The following is a 25,495-nucleotide window of genomic DNA, read 5'->3' as shown; positions in this document are numbered from 1 at the left end:
TGCAATATAAACATGCAGCAGGATTTTTTCCTAAATTGAATTTACAATTCCTGGTTCTATTGCAGTGTATGATATACTTATTTATGCTGGGTTTCCATCACCTCTCAGCAGGTGATCATGTACTTCTGAACTCTGCTCTTTAATGAGAATGCAATGGGTTTAGCACTGGGTTGGTGCCAAGGAGCTGAGTTCTAATTCCATCACCCACACAAACCTCAGGCAAATGCCAAATTCTCAACTTCAGTTTCTAGGTCTGTAAAATAGAGAGGCACTGTACTGATCTACTTCACAAGGTTACCAGGAAAACAAAAAATGCTTGTAAATTGCTTTAAATATGTAAATTGCCACAATACATATGTGCCAAATATTTCTTATTCTGAGTATCTGACTTGCCCCTATTTCACTGCCTTTATTAGAAACATAATGGTTTCATTTGAATGCATCTAATTACTGGAAAAAAACAGATACACTGCTACCTCGATATAACGCCACCTGATATAACATGAATTTGTATATAATGCGGTAAAGCAGTGCTTCGGGGGGGCGAGGCTGTGCACTCCAGTGGATCAAAGCAAGTTCAATATAACAGTTTCACCTACAACGCGGTAAGATTTTTTGGCTCCGAAGGACAATGTTATATCGAGGTAGAGGTGTATATTATGTTCCTTTGTGTACATGGTATTGATTTGCACCTCAGCCTCTTACCTCTCCAGAAAGCACCGGCACCAGTTGAAACTTAAATAGTCAGCACAGGGAATAATACAGCTTTCTGCTCCCTCCAAAAGAGCACAGACCGATCGTCTATCAGCTCAAAGCCACAGAGGCTCTGAGAAGTTAAAAGGAACTTGAGATAAGAATCCAAGCTTTCAAAACGCTTCTCCAGCTCTTCTATGTTTTAGCCACCACTTCTCTACAAGTAGTAAAAGCTCCATGGAAACCTCCATGAAAATCATTTTTTCACATGCTTTGTTTTTCAACAAGGCAAACATGAAGAGTGTGACGGGTGATATTTCTAGTGTAAGTCTAAAATTAATGGTGCACAGGTTAAAACAAGTAAAAGGCAATGCTCCTTCACACTGCCTGAATCATAGAAATTAGCGACTGTTTAGATCAGTGATAATCAGACTGAGGCTCAGGAACTGCAAGTGGCTCTTTAATGTGTCTTCTGCAGCACATGATATTAAAACACTGTATGATTTAATTTTTGACCAATCTAAGTTATTAACCAATCAGGATGCTTTTACTATATTATTAACCAATTGTAGAATATCTGGTCAGTTAGTTTGCTGTGATAAATTCACAGTACTGTGGGTCTTTTGGGTAATGCTGATTGCTAATTTGGCTCCTGAACCACTAAGGTCTGACTATCATTGGTTTAAATCATCTAATCCATCTCTAAGTCACCCTGGAGAATTTCCTATTGCAAGAATAGTTCTCTATATGCTAGATTAAGGATAATCAAACATCATGCTTCAGGAATTAGGCTGACCATAAAAGTGGGGAAGACATTCTTCCCTTACACAGTCACATGCATTGTTACACAATTTGCAAGGTGCAGTATAAGGGTGTGTCATCTTCTTCTGATCTGTAAGGAACTGGGTATTAATGAAGATGAGATACAGGCTTCATAGACTAATGTTCTGATCCACTGTGCAAATATACTTTACTTTTAGACCTAGCCAATTTCATCTGGGTATAATTAAATGTTCATTTATTCCATTGTTTTGTGGAATTTGCCAAAGAATTCACTCCTTGCAGTAGAACTGTGCTCCAAAATCTAAGCTTTCTTTCCAAATAGCAACTCTTGTTTCTAGGCCTCAGTTTCCAAGATAACTTTGAAAACATGACCTGAGTGTAATCCAATGAAATGTACTCTTGAGTCTCTATACATCTTGAAATAACCCAGCGGTGAGATGTTGTCATATTCATACCAGTGGACTGTTAGCTCCGAAACCTAAAGATGACAATTCAAACACCAATATTGTTAGCCTCTTCACTGTTGATTATTTTAGCAAAAAACCACCCAGCTAGTATGCTTATCCCAAAATCCTGCTACCAGTCTCCTGTTTCTCCTCTCTCAATTTCTATGATGCAGTTAGGTAATATCAGTGCAAAAGTCTACTGAATATTGGAAATTGAAATGCAGAGACAGCACAAAATAAATATCAAAATAAATTGTGCAGCAGTTATTATACTGATTGCAATATTCACTGTGTTCAATAAAATTCTCAATTTTAAAAATTTAGCTGAAAGTACCATAAAATTTCCAGAATGTAATAGAATCTGGAGAGTCTTCTCCAGAATTTAGGTCCAAGTTGGTATGGTGTACACATAGGGCTAAGAGTTTTTATATTCTTCTTCACCTCCTGTCCTAAAACATTAATGTACTGCTGCAGTGAGATGCTAAGCAACTGCCACATTCATCCCAAACATGTCTTACTTTCAGTGACAGCTCCAGATACTTTATAAATCACTTCATGATGATTAAACATCAAGAGTTAAATGTAAAATATATAATTTGCAAATTAATACATATTATGTATAGGTTTTTAAGCTATTCAGAATAGTAAAATAGTTTGAACTGCTTTCTTATGTGATTTCAACATTTTCCCAATATTATGGTCAAGAAGGCATTCTTAGCCTGATGCTATAATAATTATACTGAACAACTCACTAGATGCAATACAGGACATGTTCGCCTTCCTTTAAAGCATTGGGTATTGGCTACTGGAGACCCAATTTAATTGACCAATGGTCTAATTCTTCACTGCAGATTCTATGCTCCTACAGTTCAGAAGCCATTTTGGGATCTCCAGAATGATAAACACTGTATGGATTTGAGATATACTTTCTGACACTCCGGCCCAGCTGTTCCCTGGGAAGAATTCATGTCAAACAAATGTGGCCTGTCTTGGAACAAGCCACGCTGAACAAAGCAAACCAAGAAAATAAAAAGGCAAGCAGCTGTGCTACATTTGCAGCTGCACTTCAGCATAGGAAAGAATAATAATCAGTTACACAATTTGGGAACAAAGAAAATAATTTTAAAGTTGAGTATAATATGATCATCATTGGGAGGAGGGCAGAAAAAGGTAGATGAAGTAATGGAGAAGTTTTCCTTGATTGTTATGGGATTGATGTACTTACCTCTAGGCATATTAAGACATATTAATACATGCAGCTAATTAAATGATTAGCTGTTAGAACAACTACCTCATGTTTGCTTAGAAGAAATCTGTTTTAATAAGGTAAAGCATTCTGAGTTGAATGGACCATCTTTAAGAAGCAAAAATTGCTTCTCCTGTGGGGATGCTTCTGGACGTGATATAACACAGATCCACAGCAACACCTAGTGCTCGATAGGACACATGGCAAGACTGTAGTCCTCAGAAATTCCACTTGAAATTGCTCCCAGGGCCTCATAGTGGCTGTGTGCTTTTTGAAGTTGTAATTAGGTGACAGAAATCATGCTGAACTCGTGCTTCACGAGCACTGCTGGTAACTTAGTGCTCCCAAGGCTTATAGTGCACCATGATAAACTGGATAGAAATATCATGCTAAATTAAACCTATGTATACTTGGGTTCGAAGGCATGAAAAAAACAAAACAAAAAAGTGGGTGATTTAAAGACATTTAATAGGTTAGGCCGCATGAGAAAGTTCAGTAAAGAGTCCAGAGAAAGTTGTGAGGGGGGAGCCTCAGAAGATTTAAAGAAGTAATGTCAGAGTTGGGATCTGGATCCACACATCATCAAAAGAGACATTGGAAAAGTCAGGATATGGACTGGAACGTCTTGTGCCCATAATGGAATGATAAATCAGAGAAGCATGAAATTCAGCATGCCTGGCAGGTGTATGTTGGGATTGGTTCAGGGCTGTCTCTAGTTGGAAGTTATGGAATTTGTTCCTCCTTTTTTTTGTTTTTACAAAACTAATTAGATTAAATAAAAAAAATCTGGTACTTGTTATGGTCAGCAATACAAGAGTGTTCCTCTTTGTATAATAGGAGGAGATCTGTTACTGATTCCAGCAGAAGTTAGAGAGTGTGAAGAAAGAACCTGCACTACATATTAAATATCTATTTCTCCAATATCCTCCTTATTCACAGGCACTGGAGAGAGGTGCACTTCCATCCGTGACTAGAGTCTGGAAAACTTACCGTTCTGCAACATGGGGAAAGAGTCACATACGTTCACGTACAGTAGATCAGAAAATTAAATTTCCATTCCAAGGACTACTGACATTTAAAAAAAAAATTAACTCAAATCAGGACAAAAATCTTCTGCAGAACAAAATATTCTGAAATATTTCAAGTCAGATACATCAAAACAACTTTACTAAAATGTTTAATTTTGATGGCATCAAAACAATATATAATATTAAATACATAAATAATGTAAAATTAAAGTTATTGTTAGAACTGTGCAGAGGACAGAAGTTGGTTTGTGAAGGAATCTGAGATTTTAACAGTTACCTTCATTCCAATTTGGGATATAGGCAGTGTTCATAAGGTTTAGCATCTATGCTTGTGAGGTGGCTAGAGGTATAAAATAGGGATGAGTAAACCACTTTAGAAAACCAGCAACACATCTGAACTTCCGCCCAAAATTCAAACTCCTCTGCCCCTCCCCTACCCATTCCCCATTATTATTTTTACTTCCCTGTGACTCTTTGCTTTCCAGTTTTCCCAGGATAGCACAAGAGAACATCTGCCTTAGAGAGATATGAGAAACACCCATAACCTCTCATGAGAAAACCTCTGTCAAAGATTTCCAATCCAGTCTGATTAACCTGAGAGGTCTGAAAGGGTGTTCCAGCTTCTGCATGTGCATTAGAGATGTACTAACTGATCACATTGGACAAACAATCCACTTGAGAGCAAGCTATACTCCGGTTCTAATGAGTTTACCAACATTAGCAAAAGTTCAAATAATTTGTCCCAAATACAGCATCATCAATAAAGTCTTTACAATCTTCCCTTTTCTACCAATTAATGTTACTGTGGTAATCCCTCTACTCAGTATGGCAGATCTCAGATATAGCAGTAATGGCTATACTTGCAAATGGTGAGCACTGTACCAGAATGAAGGATGTATTAGATATTGGGTTAGTGTGTTGACACAATCATTAGAGATGTGCATACTGCTCCACCCATAAGTGCAAATACCTTGTGGAAAAGTCCTTTCGAATTTAATTTCACAAAGCCATAATTTTCTATTTCTAGACTACCCTACAGAACATAAGAGAATTATAATTGCTCTTATAAGATTCTACTGGCTGGTTCATCAAACCCTACAGAAAGATGATGTTCCATTACATTTCATCAGTGTTAAGAGCCCTATTACAGATTCCAAATTTAATCTGTATTAAATGCTATAGGATTCTTATTAAGGGACATACATCCCTCTAAATCTGAGAGCAAAGAATCAAATACTGGAGCTGCATTTTCTTCAAAGCTCTTGCCAGAGGGCTTTCTTCACGGACAACCACTGCAAATTCAGTTCTGATGAGGAGGAATTGGCCGAAACTCTTTAGGATCTGCAAGCCCTAGTGCTCATCTGACCTGAACTCCCAACCTTTCAACCTTTGTTTTCCACTGCTCTCAAAATGCTGTCAGTTTTCAGTTTCCACTGTTCAGCTGCACAAAGATTCAGACAGCAGAAAACCTGCCTGGACTCCATAATATTCATCTCAGTGTCTCAGACTGATAACACAGTCCTGTTTTGTTGTTGCCTCTTCCCCACAATGAAACACTATCAACCCTGTGACCCCAGAAGACAGAGTATTGTAATGTGATGTATTAATGCAGATTTACAGCATAGATTATGGCAGGAGCTCCACACCCACTAGCAACCAAAAGCTAAGCAAAAGTGACATTTTAAGTGAGCTGCGGTCACCAGCCATGTGAGTCAAAGCATCACAATGAGTTTGGCGACTCAGCTCCTGCTTAATGCTCCTTGAATTATTCTTAGATTAGCTGGTGTGGAAAAACAAAATTGAAAGTCACTTGTGTATTTATCTCCATCTGTCCTAATATAGGATGAACAAGCACATCAGTGAAATAAAAGGAAGTGTTACAAGATGGCAACAACATTAAAAAAGACCTTGCTAATATTTCCCAACTGCTACCATCAGGACCGGCGCTAGGGGTTTAAGCACCCTAGGCGGACGGCAATTTCGCTGCCCCGCACGCTGGTCCCGCAGTGGTGCCTGCGGAGGGTTTGGTGCTCCGTGGCTCCAGTGGAGCTGCCGCAGTCGTGCCTGCGGGAGGTCCACCGGAGCGGCGCGAGGAGCTGACCGTCCGCAAGCACGACTGCGGCAGCTCCACCGGCGCCACAGAGCACCGGACCCTCCGCAGGCACCACTGCGGCAGCTCCACCGGCAAAATGGCAAAACGGCAGCCCTCCGGCAAAACGGCGCCCACCATTTATTCTGGCACCCTAGGCGATTGCCTAGGCTGCCTAAATGGTAGCGCCGGCCCTGGCTACCATACTCTCCTAAACAACCTGTATGCAGTTGTAGTGTCCACTATTTTGACATGCTGACTTTATCCAGTTTTGTCACTCTTTCATTTAGAAGACACAGTTGAGGGTTTAATGAGGATGGATCAGAGTGAGTCATTTGGAGGTGGATCATACAACCATGATCTATTGCTTTATCATGTCTACACTGGACTAAAACAGTCCTTTCTTAAATCCATTTACAAGCTGAAGCTAGTGTGTAATGTATCAACCTGCTCATTAATGGGACTATCTCAGTAGGAATACAATGTCCATGCTCTACAATCTGCACTGACTACCTATAGGTGTCTAGGTGGAGTTTAGTATGTTGGCTTTCACTTAGAGGCAAAAGTTGGTAAAAATAATCCAGATTTTGCAACCTTCTGGGAACACTGCAAAGCTCACCCCTATGAACAGGCACTGGGGAAGGGCTGAGACAGTTGGAGATGGGGCCCCGCTTGGGTATAGAAGGGGTTTCTTGTTGACTGGCAGCTGTATGCTGTGATGGTTGTGTAGCAGAGGAATAAAACACTGTTTTGTTCAGTAATGGGTTTAGTATTGGTAACTGATCACAAGGATGCCTACAGCCCAGGATAAGCACTTAATGATAGTTTATTGAATTCCAAATAATTAAATTAAAGTGAAGAGAGATTAATAGATCAGTCTTGAATCATGCAGGGCAGGTGAAGCGGAGCTTTCCTCTCAGGAGTACCGTGCACCAGGAATGAGAGGCATCAGCACTAGCTGCTCGTGTCGTATACAGTACTGTATTACACACATAGCTCTGCCACCACATCTTGTTCCTGACTTGAAATAACTACTGAGGTGCTGGAATCCCAACCCGTTATGCCAATGCACTTTGATGCTAAGCCTCGGTACCACCCTTTGCAATTCCAGTCCTTACGCTCCTGGAGCTGACCAGTATTCTATCATGCAAGAACTGAAATGGTAGTACTAGGCCTCAGATATTAAATGGGCGATGAACCAGAACAAAGCATATTTGAACATAAAAGGATTAACTGGAGGCCTGAGTAAGAAGGGTAAGGAGGGCAAACATGAACCAGATGGATGGGGAGGGATTGTGAGAAAGCTGGGAAGCAAACTGAGCTAAGCATCCAGGAGAAGAGAGAGAGAGCTGAAACCTGGTAGAAGGAGCAGAGTCCTTATCAAGGATAAAAGGGGTCTTGGAAGAAGGTTGTGGGGAATGGGACTGAGAAGAGAATGGTTTAAGCATAAGCCATTTAATAAGTGTTAGATTGAGATACTACCTGAATCCCTGACCCTTACCTGCCCACAAAGAGAGCAATGTGTTGGCCTTATGGTGCTCCTTCCCCTGTTTTGACTCTGCCAGGTTGACAGCATGATCTCAGGCCAGAATACTGTTTTGTTTCATGAAAGAATAAATTTTAAAAGCTATTCAAGAACAAATTCAAACATGATTACAGCTTGCAAAACTCCTGCAAGTAGAAATTCAAAGCTCTAGCAAGAAAAACAGTTCTTCATTGTATAAAGCACTTAAGGCATTATATGCACAATGAAATGTCATTAAAGCCATTTGTTACAATAATGCAGAGAAAATAAATTAATTAGAACTAGTATGACTTTTAAGAGTGGAGAAATTAAAAAAAAAAAAAGCACCGCTTTGCCATTTATGTCCTGGAGACTAGCTAGCTGCGTGTAGCTGGAACCATTGACTTGCTTTGGGGAAAAAATAAAAATAAAAAAGCTATATAATATCTTGATTAAGTAGTCTGCATCCTGTACATATCAATAAGTTCCTTACCACACTACACTATACAACACATGAAACATACGAGGGCAAGGAACATGAACTACTGGGTATGTGCATAATCATATTGTATCAAATCCATGGCTAGCTAGGGCTTCACACCATGGCTACTTGCATCTTCTTGGAAGCAGCAAGGACAAAGCATAGATCCTCCTGCTTCAAAAGCACATGCCACTCATGCTAGAATTAAAGGAGATTCATATTTATCAGATGCAGTATAGATCTTAGCTCTCAGGACACATGAGTGGGGTAGGGAAAGGTTTAGTTATGTGAAGGAGCGGGACAAAAGACTGATATGTGTTACTTTCACAGAGGCTTTTGGAGAAGACAAGAAGAGTCACAGGAGAATAAAGAGACACTGAATTTCAACAGACCTCCAATCTGTTACATGGAAAGAAGGTGTGGCTTCATCCACAGGCACTTTCATCCCCACATATATCACTTCACTCTTCCCTTTGAGCTCCACATTCACCAGCTATCCCAGACCATGGAAAGAAAATGGGAACATTAAAAGGACAAGGCAGAAAGTCAAAGCATAGGTTCCAAAACATAAGATATCTATCCTTAAAAAAAGCTTTGACAAATATCCTAATAGACAAGTTCTGATTTTTTCTTTAAGAAAATAAACCAATTAAAGTATTCCACCATCCCCTTATTTTAAAACTTCCCCTGTAGTCTTAGAAATTCAAACATAAGAGCACGGTGCTACACAAATCTCAATTCCATTGTTATCAATGCAAAAAAAAAACAAAAAAAACACCAACCAACCAAAAATGATTTAGTGGCAGTAAATTCTGATCTTTAGGACTATTATCCTAAAAAGTTCCTTATGGGTCTGGGCATCTGTGCAGTCCCATTAAATTAAATGTAAAATCAGGGCTTTAGATTTAAGACATTCTTTGGCCCAAAGACCTTGTCTTTACTACTGGTTGTACTGCTAACTACCAGGCTTAACTCATTAACATCAATGGGCCCAAGTCAGATAGTAAAAGTTTGCAAGATTGCCCATATATTTGTAGAGTGCTGTGTCAATTCCCTGTTCCAGACAGAGTTTTGCAATACTTCCATAATACTTTGGAAACTTCCATAACAAAAACTGGCTACACACTGGGAGGCAGATCCTCAGCTAGTGCAAACTGCCATGGCTCCAATGGAACTACTTGCCTATTTAAATTACCTGAGGATCCAGCCCAGAGAGTCGCCACTGTAGCCTCACTGTTTGAGGTGAATGAAACCAAAAAGGAAAAACAAAACAGCATTAATGTTCGGAAGCAAATTATATTTTCAAAGTTATTTCAGTCTTAATAATGTAGGGTGTAATTTGTGATAAAAGGATGGATATTGTTATTTTTAAACATATGAATTTCATCCGGACAGAATCCCTGGAAGAGGAATTATGCTTAAAATCCATCCAAGATGATGGGCATTTTACTAATTAATACCACTGGCTTTGCAGCAACCCTGACTTTCTAACTATGATGAGCCAGTCTCTTCTCTACCTCACCACAAAACACAGAAATAATTCCCCCCAATCGGAACTACGTCAGTGCCCATCACGGGACAGTATTTTTTACCTGTTTTCAATAGCTCTGGATCCTCAAAACTATCATTTTGATTATAAAATTCTGTTCCTAAATCTTCCTCTCTTTATCTCCCACAGTAACAAGGAACAAAAGGTGACCTCCTGGTGAGACAGTTTCACTACATGTTCTGGGGATAACCAGCAGCAAACTCTGCCTGGCTCACCTGATGGAGCTGTTGCCCATGGACAATAAGGGCTATTTTGAACTGTGCCTATGTACATGTGCAGGATAGTCACACAAGTCTGGCAGTGGAGAAGTCTAGTCCAAGTTTGCTGACCAAAATATTCAATTAAAATTCTATCCAAACTGAACAATCTCTGAACCTTAAGAGGTTCACATCATAGCTAATATTTTTGTTGGGAGGTAGGATTGTAAAGAACAAAAATTGTGGAGCTGGAGAAGTACTACAGGGAGAGTTTGATTAAAATTCATGTGGAAACAAGGTGACTGACTTCTATTCCTCAACTTCTTCTCTGAACAATAAGTTCTCTCTACAGCAGGGGCGCTGGAACAACTTTTATAGTGGGGGTGCTGAAAGCCATTGAGCCAAACTGTAAACCCTGTATATGATGGAAACCATTTCAAGCCAGGAGGTGTGGCAGCACCCCCAGGACCATCACCTATGCTCTATAGAGACAGAGATCTCCTGTGTTAAATGAATATTTCACATGGAGACTTCAACACAGGGAACGTTTACTTGCTTGGCCTTCAGTCGCCTTTACAGAAACAGGAAAGATAGTTGGTCTCCAAGGTTAGGGGAAGATCCAAGACTTCCAAAGATTCAATGAAAGGAAAAAACTTATCCCAGTTGAAGCTCATGAAAAAAAGAGGCGGCCCAAAAGACTCCAGAGGTTTGAAGGCAAGTGTGGAACCTCTGTGTTAAATTAAACGAACAAAGAGAGAGACCCTACCTCCTTGCCCACCTCAGGAACAAGATGTAAGTATTAAAGCACAGATTACAAGATTCTTTTAAACAGTCTAAGACTCTTAAGGAGGCATTGCCAAGCCAAGTATTTTTATTATAAGAAGTTTCTCAGTTACCTCTCTGTCCCGTCACTCTTCTCAGGATTGGGTAAAACTGCTTATACTACAAAACTCATTGCCAGGGAATTCTGATTCTTAGCGATCTTTGTACAGTTTGGAAAGGCTGTGACCTCCTGCAGAATAAGAGCAGGTTACTGCAGCTATACACAAATATCTATGACAAAAGAGGAAAGGAAAAGCCTGGCAAGATAAACTACACTCTGTCCCTCTCTCACTTACTGCTTGGCCAAGACATGTGGTGGTTGTATAACAGGATGGAGTGTGGTAGGACTAGTGCAATTCCCGCTATGCTGAGACCTTTTTGTTCTCCATTAAACTCCAAAGACAGACACTGTATCTTCTATATGATACACAAGAACAAGAGCTGCATCTGAAAAACACTGCTATGATTAGGTAATTGTGGCCAAAGGCTTCTGCAGAAAAAGTAGAACAGTCTTGAAATTTCAGTAGCATTAAAAAAAAAAAGATAAAGAAAAAGAAACATGCATACAGATCAGCCTCAATATAAACCATGCAGAATTGGAAAAGAGCACACGGTATTTTCTGTTTGGCTTCCAAAGTCTGTATTAAGTAGTCCAATTAAGACAAATAGCAAGGTTTCTTTATATATACTAGGACAGATAATATATAGCATATTTATGGTCACCTTTCGCTACCAACACTCTAAGAAGCCCTTACAGATTTTAGCTTTGGCTTCAGTCTTCGCTTAAAGATGGGTGTGTGATTGCATAAAAAACATTGTACAACCCAAATGCTCTGAGGGTTACTTCAGTCGCACAAACTTCTTAAGAGATTAGAGTATCAAATGATTGGGTTTTCAAAAATGAACTAAAATACCCACTGACATGAATTCCTTGCTTTTGTAGAAGGGTCTCCATATTTCTTCTGTGAGGCAGATTTTCAAAGTGTCAGTCCAAATAGGACTTCCAGATATAGTATTTGGACAGTCAAGTCAAACATATAAATGTGAAAGGGTCCATCTATTCCACCTGTTTTAGTTCCATCCTGGGGACTGCTTCTCCAAGCTCCATTGTATCCAGAATCCATTGCTTCTAGCTGCTGTTTTGACACCCAACACTATCTTCCTCCCAATCCTCTTAAACTAAATTCAGACTTCTCATCTTCACAGCCCTGCAGGGCTCTGCCTTTGCTTACTATACTGACCTCCTCACTGCCTTACTCCCTATACTCCCTTTGTCTACCTATCATATCTTCCTTCTCTCACTCCCAGCCCTCTACTTCGAGTAACCCCTGACACCTTCTCCTACCCTCTGTCTTCCACAATATTCATTCTCTTCTGCACTTTCCCCACCTTTCTCTAATCGCTTCCCCCATGTCCTCCTCCCTCACATCTCTGCAGCTTTAGCATGCTGACCCCTATGTCTGGAAAAGGCTCCTTTCGCCTGTTCACTGGGCAAGCTTTCCTTTCCTTCAGATCCCTCTGTAAGACTGTTTCATCTTGGCTTGTGTCACTAATCTCCAGGAGTTATCTAATCTTATTTTCACAACCTTGATTATATTTTAAATTGCAGTGGGTATATATAAAAGTGAACTCTACAGTGAAATAACAAACATGAAGCCCCAGTGCTGTATCTTGTAACTTCCCCTGCAGAAGTTTTCTAAATTATCTCTTCACTAAGATCTGGAGACGTTAGTGGCTAAATATGTAAGTATAACCCATGCTTACACTGTGGCTTTCTATCCTTCTCTAGCAGTTGACCCATACAGAGGTTGAGTCTATATAGCCTTTAAGGTAACAGTGCTGTGTCTTTTAGCTCAGACACACCATGTGTTCAGATCAAATGTTCCAGATTCAATCCCCACAAACAAACCACCCAGAGGCTTTTCAACTAACATGAAAACTTTTTAGATACAAACTAAACAAACTAAGGGAACAGGTCATGATGTGTCACAGGGTACGTCTTCACTATCAGCCACATCGGCGGGTAGCAATCGATTTCTAGGGGATCGATATATCGTGTGTCATCAATTGGACATCAATCCGCGCTGTGAGGACCTCAGGTAACTTGATCTAAGATATGCAACTTCAGCTACATGAATAGCATAGCTGAAGTCGAAGTATCTTAGATCGATAACCCCTCCTAGTGTAGACCAGCCCACATACACTGGATGTTCCATTCCTCCCAGCTGGCAAGGTACATGTGATCTCACACAAAATTTGATCAATGACATAGTAGGTGAAACTATAAATGTAAGAAAATTGTGTTAGTAACACAGAACAATGAAAGCTGACTCCAGAAAATAAAAATGTCACATGCCAATAGATGACACTGTTGAGCAGGTTACATGCAGTCACAGATGCAGAAAAGTCTATCCTGTATACTGGTACAGCAGTGATCCTGGGCCACAATATCATTTTTTTAAATGGATTATGTCAGTGTGTTTTTATTTCACCTTGACTAAAAATGAACCTAAAGAAAGTCAAGAAATAAAGCCTTCTTCCAGGAGACATACAAGACATTGCACATCAGCTGCCTCCCAGGTAACCTAGATGGTGGCCTGAAAGAACTGACCTCTCTAGGGGTTAGCAGATACTTCAGCCTCCCTAATAAACTTTATTTTGGGCATCTGCTGAAGGGAAGACAGAGATTGGTAACGTGATGGCACTGAAACTGCAGGCTGTAGAGCAGAGGTTGCAGTTTCTTCTATTTTTTTTTTTTTCGTTTTTAAACAGTGTTGAGTTCATGGTACATTTAATTTATGATAATATTTATATTAAATAAAAGATTTCAGATGGCTAACTTGTTACAGCAGTTGAAACTCATGGTTGGTCTTGTATTACTACGTGCTCCAGTTGAGACCAAGTAACCCCACATCCTCTCTTGCCCTCCTACTTATTCTAATTTCACAAGCCACCTTTGGCTCTAGGCATGAAGTTATTTCTAAAGGGGTAAACAGTCACAGAGTACCTGCAAAATGATCTGCCACTAAGAAAGTGCATTTTCTTCAATCCAGGGTACATGTTTATTGCTAAACTACTCTACTCTATACTAAACTACTCTAGCCATTTATTTCAACACTGGCCCCAATGTTAGCACTTTAATGCAACATAATATTCTAGACTAATATGGTGACTCAACAATCAAAACTGTGCATCGTCAGCCTACACAGCTTTTACTTTTTGTTCAAGTCCTGGAATTGCTGGAAGGATATTGTTTTTCTTTTCTTTTTTCTTCCTTTTTGGCCAGTATAGAGTGGCTAAGCTCACTTGCCAGTTGTCAGCCCAGCTTGTTTCTGAGGAAAGGAAGAATTCATGTGTAAAGCACCCAGGGTCTTAAAAACATAGAAACATGTGCTGGAGGATCATTGTGCCTGGCTGGCTGACTTCAGCAATGAGAGAGAAAGGGAGAGGAGCTGCTCAACTGACTGGAACTAAATAGGGAAGAAATTTGAATGTTCCTTTTATCTTCCACATATTCTTAAAATAATATTTAGGCAATTCAGTCTTTGACAATCTCACTGTACCTACATTTCTGCTGGGAAGCTTCTACTGCGGCGCTACATTCTTTGGTTTAAGAACTCTTACGGACCTTCCAATAGCAACATGCTGATACACACACTATGCAGAACAGTGAGCTTTTATAATCCCTCAAACAGAACATGGAAAACAGCATTAACTATGGAATTCTTCATATTTCTGCAATGTAAAAAATAATATCTCCAAGTCCAGTCATGAACTGGGATAAAATAGGAAATGAGACATTTCATATTTTCATTTAAATAGTTGTTTTAATTGTACATTTTTCTATTCCACTTTCCTATACACTCCAAGCTGCTGCTTAAGTCAGATCTTAGATAAACTAGCTTGTCATGAAATCTGGCAATACTAAATGTTATCTGCTTCCTCTGTGCCATAAGGATAATTAATACTGTTTCAGTAACTTTAACATCCATCCTATAGAGTTATCAGAGTTAAAATGCAGAAGAAAATGCCTATGGAACATTACATTTAGGAAATTAGTAATCAAGTCCATGAAAGGAATCTAAATTGATCAAGAAGTAAACAGATAATTAAAATGAAGCATTCTCTGAGTAACTTTGCTAATCTACACACTTCAAGAATAACTTTTACATTAGTTAGTTGGCTACAAATTATCTTTACAGCTTAACCATCCAACAAAAAACAAAACAGAAAACATTGGCCTCATATACACAAACACAGACATCATCTGAACTCAAAGAGAAGTGCACCCTTCTCTCTATTGATCTTGCTATGGTTAGGCTGCATCGTTACCATCCAATCAACTGAAGTGATGGCAACCTTTCAATTCCCATTGTTGGCCTGCTGAGTTGAGGATAATTTGCACCCTATCAGAGTGGGCTAGGGCATCTTGTGTGTCCTCCATCCTCCCAGAATATGAAAGTTTTTCATTTCCAGTTTGTATGTTATCCACCCCCTAACTTTCTCTCCATCTGAAGTCTCTTTTACCTTAGTTCTCTTTTCTCTCCATCTGAAGACTCTTACCTTAGTTCCCTTTTCAAAAGAAAAGAGTCCTGGAGATTCCCATAGGATTGTGTTTAAAATCCTCCCCCTGAGACAATGTAAATGTAAAAGCAATCGCAATCCATATGCCTCATGTGAAGATGAGGAGGGTCCAAGAGAAGTATAGTGGGAGGAAATAAATGGTAAGTTATACTGTGTTCGGACACAGATTTGCCTGTCATATTCCTATACAGTAACATTGCTGCGGGATGGAATATCACTTGCAGAAAACAAGGGGAAACATAGCTATAACCAGCTTTCCTTGTTTAATCCCTCTATCAAGCTGGTATATGAGAACAGCCACAAATACAGGCAGAGACTGATTGACATGCAAGATGTAATAATATGAGATTATTCAATTACTCTGTAGCAGAGGCCTTTTCATTAAGTGTTTAGTTTTACAATGCAATACCCATTCAAAAAAAGCCTCATTACATTTCTTCATACATAATGGAGCAAATAAAAAGGCTACATCAAATAGGATGTGTCTTCGGCGGTCTTATGCATTGTAACCTATTTTATATATACATACATATACGCTTCAGCACCCCTCTATCTCTGCCTATTCAGTATTGCCACATTTATAGCTGTGCCTTTCTAGAACAGCTAGCTAGCTGTAGATAATTCCATCAAATAGATACCATGTCTTTCAGTATTAGTCATTCATATTCATATAATTGAGAAGGAATAAGTCCCTAGCAATTCCACTTGGGGAACCAGGCATCTCAGAAATGTATTTACAAATGGATCTCTCACCTCTTTGGGAAAGCTAAGTGCTGTCAATGCAGCAATAAAACGCCTTCAAGTGCAGGATCCCTGATGCTACTGTGATACAATAGTATTTTACTTTCATTAAATAATTGGAGGATGGGAATGGCTACAACAGTCTCAGCATTCCTGAAGAAAATCACCTGTCGGGGGCTCTAGGTTCAGACCCTGAATATCGCAAATGCCAAGTGGTTTAATAGATCCTAGGAAACGTTACCCTACAATAAAACATGCTGGACAAGGCAGTTACTTAGAACACCTGTATGCCTGATACCACCTTAAACCTCTCTCTTGTGTCCCCCCTCCCATCCAAATAAATGAGAGGCGATAAGAAACCATTTGTGATTGGCACTTTAATCTGATTGGGAAGGATTAGAGATATGACCCCAAATATTTTGCAAATGCTGTAGCCTTAAAACAGAGCAAGATGCATTCAATAGGTTAATGAGAAGCAATAGCAGAGAAACTCCCATAACAGAGTGGTCCACAAATCCTCAACAATTTCCATTCTGTCATCTGCTCCAGCTAACAGCAGCAGGAGCAGCTTTCTGTATTCGCATATTCATTGCTTCAGAGCAGACTGAAATGCATAGAGGACCAAAAAAAACATGATTTGTGAAAATACAGAGACTCCCATTGAAGTTATTGCGTGGGCTTTTTGTGCGTGTATGAGAGAGAATTCCTTTGGACTTTGAAACTAGAAAAAGCTTTCAAATGCTATTTTACCAACATTTCTCAACACTCTGGCTCATTATTTTACAGGTACTTTAGCTCTGCAAATACTAAGGAAATAAAAAATGAAATCAAAGAGAGGTGTGGGGGGGGTTGCAAATGACAAGCACAGTCCACAACACACCTACACTGTGTCACCATGCACTATAGGTGCACCATACTCATCTTTTAGCTTCTTTCAATATGAAATAAATCAAGCATAAACAACATAAGGAGGAAGAAAGGGCAGGCAAGCCCCTGGACTTACCTTTTAGATGGTCCCTCCTAAAACTTCTCCAAAGGATATTAAAAATTCCTCCAGATGGACTTGAATTCTTCTTTTTCTGTTTATTTTTTCAAGTCACATAGGAGCAAAATGATTAGTTTTCAAAGGTTCCATTTACTGATCTTCCATTCCCAGCAAAATGTGTCCAAAAGATTATGTCAAAAGTGAGCCCAGAACTCAAAGGCAATTGGAAAAGGGTGTTTGCTGGGGGGAGGTGGCTGAGAGACCAGACTGTGAAATTGAGTGCCCTGGATATATTAATCTCCACTGTTACATGATACCTGGCTTCTTGCTCACCAAAAACTGTAGTGCAAACTGTCAGTAGTAGCCTCCAATAGCTGCTGTGTGTGCTGCAGATGGTATGTCTCACTGTTACCTTCTCAGATGGGTAGAGGATTCAAAGAACAGCAAAACACAGGGTCCCCTCCAAACCAGGTGGATTGCCAGCCACTCACTCACTCAGTCCAATTAATCAAGACAAGAATGGCTCCATCACCAGAGGTATCTCCTTCCAGAGTGCACAGGATTATGGCAAGGTTATTAATCTTGCTTTGCTGCATCCCCCCCACCCCCTACATTCAGCAGCCTGCATTGAGATGATTGCCAGCTCTGTCTCTGTCCCTGTTCTACTGCATTTTGCTCAGCCCTCTGTTGCTGCAAGTGAAACACAGAGGAGGGAGGAATACTAATAAGGTGGTTAGCTACAGTTTCTTCAAGGCATTCTACGTACTCTGTGTGTGTGGTGTGTATGTATGTGTGTATTTTCTGTGGGGGAAGTCTCTAGATTTAGTTGCAGGTGGAATGGGAAACTGTTTCCACAGTGCTATAGAAGCTTGAATTAATCTGGATTATTACTTTCAAGGAATACCAGAGCCAGAGATCTTATTTTATTTAGGATAAAAGGAGGGTGCTAAATGCTTTAGAAACCTAGGGCCATGACCTGGCAGTTGTGAGAGAAACAACATTCAGAGAGAGATTCATTAGGCTAGTAAAAAGGCTCAAAGGGACCTACGCAATATTTTAAATCCACCGCTACACTACATATAAATGATTTTTAAAAGCAGCCCCTTCCTATCAATCTTGAGATGGGAAACAAATATCCAAAGATGAGTGATTATTGGTATAAACAGACAGATTTTTGATAAGGTGTGAAAAACATTAGTGAGTCAAGCAGGGTTTGAATTGATAGACATAAGACATTATGGTTCCAGGTGTGCTTGATAATTCTCTGTTTCTCAATGAAATCTATTCTTCTACAGAAATATTTCAGTGATGTGACATGAGTTTGAAGTTATCAGCACAGTGTACTTCAATAATATGATGCCATGCAGCCAACAGAATGGAATTGTAGTACTGTATATTGGTTAAGAAGTGGCCCTTCATCAGTGCATTAGCCTTTGAGCATCTGGGGTGTAGAAATCCTAGCTGCGGAGCACCATTCACATTGAGGTTCACTCTCTTGGAAGACTCTGCTCAGCCAGTGATGTTTTACTGGGTTCTTCTGTTTAAGTTCAGCATTCAAGCCATGTGGTGCAGGTAAATATTTTATTATTAAAAACCCAGTCTTTTCCAGAAGATTACACTACATATTATTCAATTCAGGAATCAGAGGAAGGGATACCTGCAAACAAAGAAAAAAAAACTTTTCAAGAGATGTGAATATTTTTTGATGTTATGACTGTTTTTAGACTGGATGGCTCAGTGGAGTGGTACTGAGATACTGAGCCTCCTAGATTAAGGGTTTGAATCCAACTATGGCCAGCAGTAAGTGCTATCAATACCAGACAGAGATAGCTGGTCAATGATATATGTGAAATGAGGTGGTCTCAGCATAAACATGCCCACATCACAAATATAACCTTCATAATTAGCTTTAGTCAAACGTCTTGTTGGTAGCATTGGGTCAAGGACTGAAAAATAAATGGTGACTGAATGGGCACAAAGATGGAATATCTTCCCACAGTTTTAACTGGTCCTTCCTCGACAGGGTTCAGACCTTTTTGGTTGGGCAGTATGGGGAAACTGCCTCTGGCACTGCTATTACTGCTCGGAATAGAGGACTGCCATATTCAGGGCAATCAATTCCTCACCTTTCAGAAATATTCCCACTGATTATATGGAAGTACTGAATAAAGATGCACTGTTCGTAAGTGAACTCTACAACCATGAAACTCTGGACTGTGGGCTCACCAGATCATTCAACTTAAACGGGGCTGGACCTGTTTTGCATTTGGATGGGAAAACAGAAGATGCTACAGGGAACTGATTCAGAAGATTGAAAATATAGCCTTCTACCACTGACCAACCAACCCTAATTTAGCTCACACATCAATCCCTAATTTAGCTCACACTCCAATTTTAACAAATGATTTGTATTAAAAATCTTGGAACAAGACGTGCTGAGCATAACTGTTCCAACTCTCTTTGTTTTTATGTTTCAATTCCTTCCCCGACACACTACCCAGAATTACCATCATCACTGTCTGTAAACCCCTTAAGGAAGAAGCTAATTTCCTTCAGCCACAAACATGAATGACACTATCTAAACAATGGGAACAACAGATGCTCTTTCCAATTAAGGACCAAACCAATACTCCACCATGGTATTAGTAGGCTCAGTGATTCTCAAGAAGCTAGGTTTGCCACTTGTGATCATTAAATATCCCATAGAACTTTCTGTAAGGAAGCACCAGTGTCCTGGTCAAGTTCCAGTGTGGACAATCACAATCTGCCACACTAAATTTACCTGTCTAGTTACAGATGACTAAAGCATTCTGTACTTCCTGTCCTAAGCGTTGTTGTGGTGTGTGTTGTCAAACAACTGTAACCACCAAGATGATTTGAGGAATTCACATCTTATACTTGAAAGTTCTGGGATTGTTCTGAATAAGCGGTTCTATATGAAAGAGACTTTCCATTATAATTTATTATTTCTGCCTCAAATTAACTGCATATGAAGGAATGGAATTTAATAAAGGATGGTTTAGAATAAAATGATTATTAGCAGCAATTCTCAAACCATAACCACTTGGCCACCAGTCTCATTCAGTCTCTGGAGAGGTCCATGTTACAAGAATAGATGTCTCTAAAGATAAGGTAAGAAACAACAGACTTAAATTGCACCAAGGGCAGTTTAGGTTGGACATTAGGAAAACCTTCCTGTCAGGTTGGTTAAGCACTGGAATAAATTGCCTATGGAGGTTGTGAAATCTCCATCATTGGAGATTTTTAGGAGAAGTTTAGACAAACACCTGTTAGGGATGGTCTAAATAATACTTAATCCCACCTTGAATGCAGGGGACTGGACTAGAACACCTCTCGAGGTCCCTTCCAGTCTTATGATTCTATGTCTATTTTGCCCGCTGTCACATATGATCACTCCATGATAATGTGCAAATGGGGACAAAATATCTTCTGGAGTCTCAAGTTACTTTTACAGGATTCTTATGCAACCAAAACAATCACTAAGATCCCATCAGAGCCTCTGATCACAATCATTTAGAAAACTAAATGACAAAAACTAGAGCCATCTACAAAAATTACAAACCAGACAGATGTGCTGTCTCTAGAGCTCCTTCTCTTAATTTCCAGCCTACAACACCTTTCTCTCCCTGAATATAGTTGATCTTCCTGTTAGGTTCTAATTCTTACCTAAACTCATCTGGACTAGTCACTTATCAACAGGGAAAGTGAGTTTTGGAAGAAAATAAACCCAAACTCCTCTTGCCCTTGCCCAAAAACCCCAACCTAATTATAGAGGTGATATCTGACTCCTATCAACATAAATAAAATTATTGACGCTCTTTCCCCTGTTGAAAGATTGATTTTACAGAGGCTCTTGCATTCATCTTTAATGTTATGCCTTTTCTTTCTTTCGGAAGAGGGGGAGAAGGATCAATTATCAAAAACTGACTTCTTCAAATTACTGGTCTGGATCTTTCTTTCAGGCATTTGTCTTTGTAGTGAAAACAACTTGGTTGATAAAACATACAGGGCACCTTTGCTATGTTGTTTGAGAAACAGAGCAAAACTTACTAAACTAAAACAAGATTGACCAGTGTAGGTTCATCACTGCAGTGAGTAAAAGCATTAATGGTCAAATCAGATTTTTACAATCTATTTAGTTCTCTAAGAGATTATTAGTAGCAGATTCTTTTTAATTTACCTTTTTTAAGGTCACAGTCCCACTTATGATCTTTAACTCGACACAGAAAAAAATATTTTAAAGCTATAAAGTATAACTATTACATGTGTCTCTTGGATCACTGAAAGATTCAGTACATTTGTTAAAGTCCCTGGAACCTTTAGCTGTTCAACTGTGCCTTAACTTTGGGCCTCCTTTGCCTGTGAACATGATTCTGATATTTACACTGGTTCCAGTTTTTTGACTGCCAATAACAATAGGGTGAGTGGGACAGTTTCATCAATATTTCAATCCTTCAGAGATTTTCATTCTCTCAGCAGCTGTGTCTGAGTTTCCTTCTTAGTCCTACTAGTGTGAAAAGGAATGCAGCAAGCAAGCTTTGTACTCATCTTCACAGTACAGGTGAATTTCCTAGTTCCTTCAAAAGAACTAGGAAATTCAGTGTAGGTCAACAGAACACAGCCTCTTTAGTGACTCTATTCCTCATGCAGCCTACAAGATCTGAAAGGCAGTAATGGCCTCTCAGAGAAAGTTATTTCTTAAACATGTGCATTTGTAAGGTTCTTGGGAGGCTACGGGCCTACCCAGGGTGCTCTGCAAGAATGAGGCCCACACACACTGTCAGTTATTGGCTTTAATGAAGGCAAAGTGACACACTTGCAACGGAGACTCCTGGCGTTGCTGTCACAGAGGCAGGGAACCCAGTGCACCGAAGCTCGGCCTGGTACGGAGTCCAAAGGCGGGGCCGAGAGCATACAGCTATATATACAAAACACAGAAGCAACTCATACATATGCAAATAGGGCCTTTCCACGGCTCTGTCCACCCCTTGGCCAAAGGCCAGGGACTTTCCACAGGCGATGTACGTCCTTTGGCCAAGGGCCATACAAACTGGCTCTAACCAGTTAGAAGCAGGCTATAGCTGGCTTGCCGTGTCCTACAGTGACCGGCTGCTTAGTAAGCAGGGGCTTTCCACAGGCCGTCAAGAAAGCGAAAATCCCTAGCTAGGCCATTACACAATCTTCCACGGTTCCCTACAGCATTTGTATTATGTTTTGAAAATGCAGAAGTACTAAGGGTTTTTATTATTATACATAAATTGCAAGTGGATATGCTAGGGAGTGGAGTGTGTAAAGGCCTGTACTAGGCTAAGATTCCCTTTCCCCATATTCATCAGGAAGGTAAAAGGGTTCTAGCTGGTAACTGTGTTCCTGGGAGGAAGGATTTTGAGACAGGGAGATTCTGCTTTTTACCAGACATTTTGAACATAAGCTGAATGGGTCTTCTAACCTTGCTCCAGTTTGGATCTGAAATAAACATGTCATTTGGCTGTGGGACCACTAAAACTGCTAAGGTTTCACTTGTATGATCAATTGGGTGACTGCGGAAAGATGAAGAACACATGAATCCTTTTCTTTATGGGACCAATACAGTCTCTTTTTCACCTGGACTATTCAGATGTTTTTCTATCAAGCGGAAACTATATAAGAGAAACTAACTGGCATGTTTTCCTTAAACTAGGCAAAATGACTGCCCAAGACTCCCTGTTGAAGTAGAGGCAAATCAGAATTTTTACACATTCCAGCTGCACTTGCAAGTTTGTTTGTTTTTTAAAGGGGCAGTATACTTGCTAAAACAGCAGCAATAGGCATGATTATGAGAGGGATTCTAAAGGAGAGAATCTAGTTATATGCCTAAGCTGATGAAGTAACTACATTCAACTGCAATCCCCATAATTATTTCATAAAAGTTAGAGATGGAAAAGACTTATTATATCATTGAGTCCATCTCCCAGTCAGTACAGGATTGCTCCCTAATGTATATTTACCAGGTCTTTGTCAGTCTAATTTTAAGTTTCCCCATGCATTGGGACCGCCACCACTTTCCTTAGGAGACTGTTCTACTGCCTAATAGACCTCAAATACAGTTAATGTTTGTAAGAGCTACTGTAAGTGTATGTACTAGGTTGTATTATCTCAGAAATAGATCTGTTGATGGAGCAGGGCTGGGGGGGGGCTCATACATAACAAGGTTATGCTATTGTGGGTTTAAACAGCTGTTATTTTCAGTTTAATACTTTTGTCAATTTGCTACAGCCTTGTCCATGATATAAAACAAGAAATTTATCAACTTGTCTTTTCTTGACCCTCGCTAACACATCTGCAAATCACTATGGTCAACAGTTTTCCTAGTTCTAAACTTTTTCAAACCTTTCAAAGGAAAGAGAAAAGTTAGAGCCCATGAGTTCAGTTCTGACTTCAAATTCAGGCTGGTTTTTATTTTGTCCAAACCAGTTCAGCCATTCCTAGTACAAATACAAAAATACCCATGACATAGTTTCAAGTGCATGAAACTATGTACAGATGCTTATGTCTCATTAGTTATAGAGCAGTTACTACAAATGGTATTAGTGACACTATCAATTACTGACAATTTCTCAAGGGTAGGGGTGAAGTTGGTGCAACAATGGTCAGGCTGAATGGGTCAGCTTGCAGGACTATGCCTCAACTCTCATTCAGACAAACCTCCTTTGAAGTTGAGAGGACCATGATCCACTCATTCCTTGACTACTCTGCTACAAGTGTCATCAAAGGTGCCAAATGTGAAGGGGAATGTTCTTGTGAGGTTGAATCTGGAGACTGGGTCAAGGATTTTCAAAGGCACCTATGGAAGTTAGGCTGCACTGCCAGCTGTCATTTAATTTCAAATGTATTTGGTCACCTAATTCCTTTAGGCTCCTTTGACAATGCCAACCGACACCAGTGAGCAGCCATTCTTTGCCAGCATTTTCTGGTCAATATCTATCTGGGCTGCATGATAGAGAGGAAAATGTTTCTGTGTACTATTATTAACATATGGAACCTCTACCCTCTACTTAAATTGAATTGATATAATAATCAATAGTTGTGTGTTAAACCACAGTGTCCCTCGTGAATGAGTAAGTACATGTCCTGTGTTGCACCGGTTTTAAGATCAACAGGGTGAGAATCACAGTTAGAGTCTCCAGACCTAGGAGAATCACTAGAAGTAAACAAAGAACAAATATAGCAATCACAAACAGTCACAAGTATTATAACTATGTCTGTATTATAAATTTCACTAAGCAGGTAATTAAGGTTACAATCACAAGCATGCATACAAAACCTGAGGGAGTCCATACAATAGCTAATGCTGTATTCATACTCCCAACAGGTGGTCAACAGAGGGGTGGTTCCTGATGGAGAACCATCCTACCCATATCATGGAACCATTTTTTGTCCTGTGTTATGACCACATCTACTGCCTTGTTCATATGCATGAGGGTTCCAACCCCCTTTTCTTTATCTGTAGCTCCACACGCCATAAATTTTGCCATATCCTTTTTCTCAGAGGTGTTCTCTTAGATCCCCTTAGTCTCATTAGGATCTCCTTAATAGCTATGTAAATGTGTTCCCATAGTAATCTGTGGTGAGAGCAAAACTTTCCATGATGTTACAATGATGTGTCTAGACAGGTACACTGTGGCATATTTTCATAAACATCACCTACTGGCACATTCTTTATGATAATCTTGCAACTTTACTGGTACAGAGTTATTCCTGGGTCACCTATATATGTCAACACTCTATAGGCCCGAGGCTAGGTATGACTAAGCTGAAATCTTACTTTACTTATACATTGCCTACATACTCATCGCTCATAAAAAAGTCTTGATCTTATACTCCAATGGCCATGTCCTACTTATATCTATACCTTATACACTTAAATCTACTCATGACACATTGATTAAATATGAAATAATGAGTTAACCATGACAATAGATAACATAATTAAATAATAAAATAAAAATAATTGGCTACAAGCCATAGCATCATTCCCACCTTAATAAACTTCATACTTTCAGCAAGCACGCTCAGAACAATGGTGATGGGTACTGCAATGAAACAGTAGAGAGATTTCCTCTGGTGCATTTTGGAGGTGGAATGAAGGTTAAAAAGAATGCAGAAGGTAAACTGCCTCCAGTAGATCCTAAAGTGATGGGTGTATCCTATCTCCTGGTTAGCTCAGTAGGAGATCAGAGAGATAGAAATGCTAAGGAAACACCTGGAGAGAAAAGTCAAATATCTCCTCTATGAATGTCGGGAGCAGAAAAGTTGACTTTGAGCAAATGTGAAATGCCCCAAGGAA

General features: G+C 39.7%; 1 protein-coding gene across 4 annotated transcripts in view; it reads right to left on the bottom strand.

Annotated features, from left to right (window-relative positions):
* Positions 1–17,761, bottom strand: part of LRRC4C (leucine rich repeat containing 4C) — a 900,227-nt gene extending 882,466 nt beyond the window's left edge. For all 4 annotated transcript variants that reach the window (XR_004000053.1, XM_030560004.1, XM_030560005.1 and 1 more), the window contains exon 1: positions 17,167–17,761. The gene's annotated coding sequence lies outside the window, so the exon portion shown is untranslated. The remainder of the gene's footprint in view (positions 1–17,166) is intronic.
* Between the last annotated feature and the right edge of the window lie 7,734 nt (positions 17,762–25,495).

The sequence above is a fragment of the Gopherus evgoodei genome, chromosome 4 (genome assembly GCF_007399415.2).
Source record: "Gopherus evgoodei ecotype Sinaloan lineage chromosome 4, rGopEvg1_v1.p, whole genome shotgun sequence".
NCBI classification, from domain to species: Eukaryota; Metazoa; Chordata; order Testudines; family Testudinidae; genus Gopherus; species Gopherus evgoodei.
The sequence above is the reverse complement of the archived record's forward strand: the minus strand, read 5'-3'. Positions and strand labels throughout refer to the sequence as shown.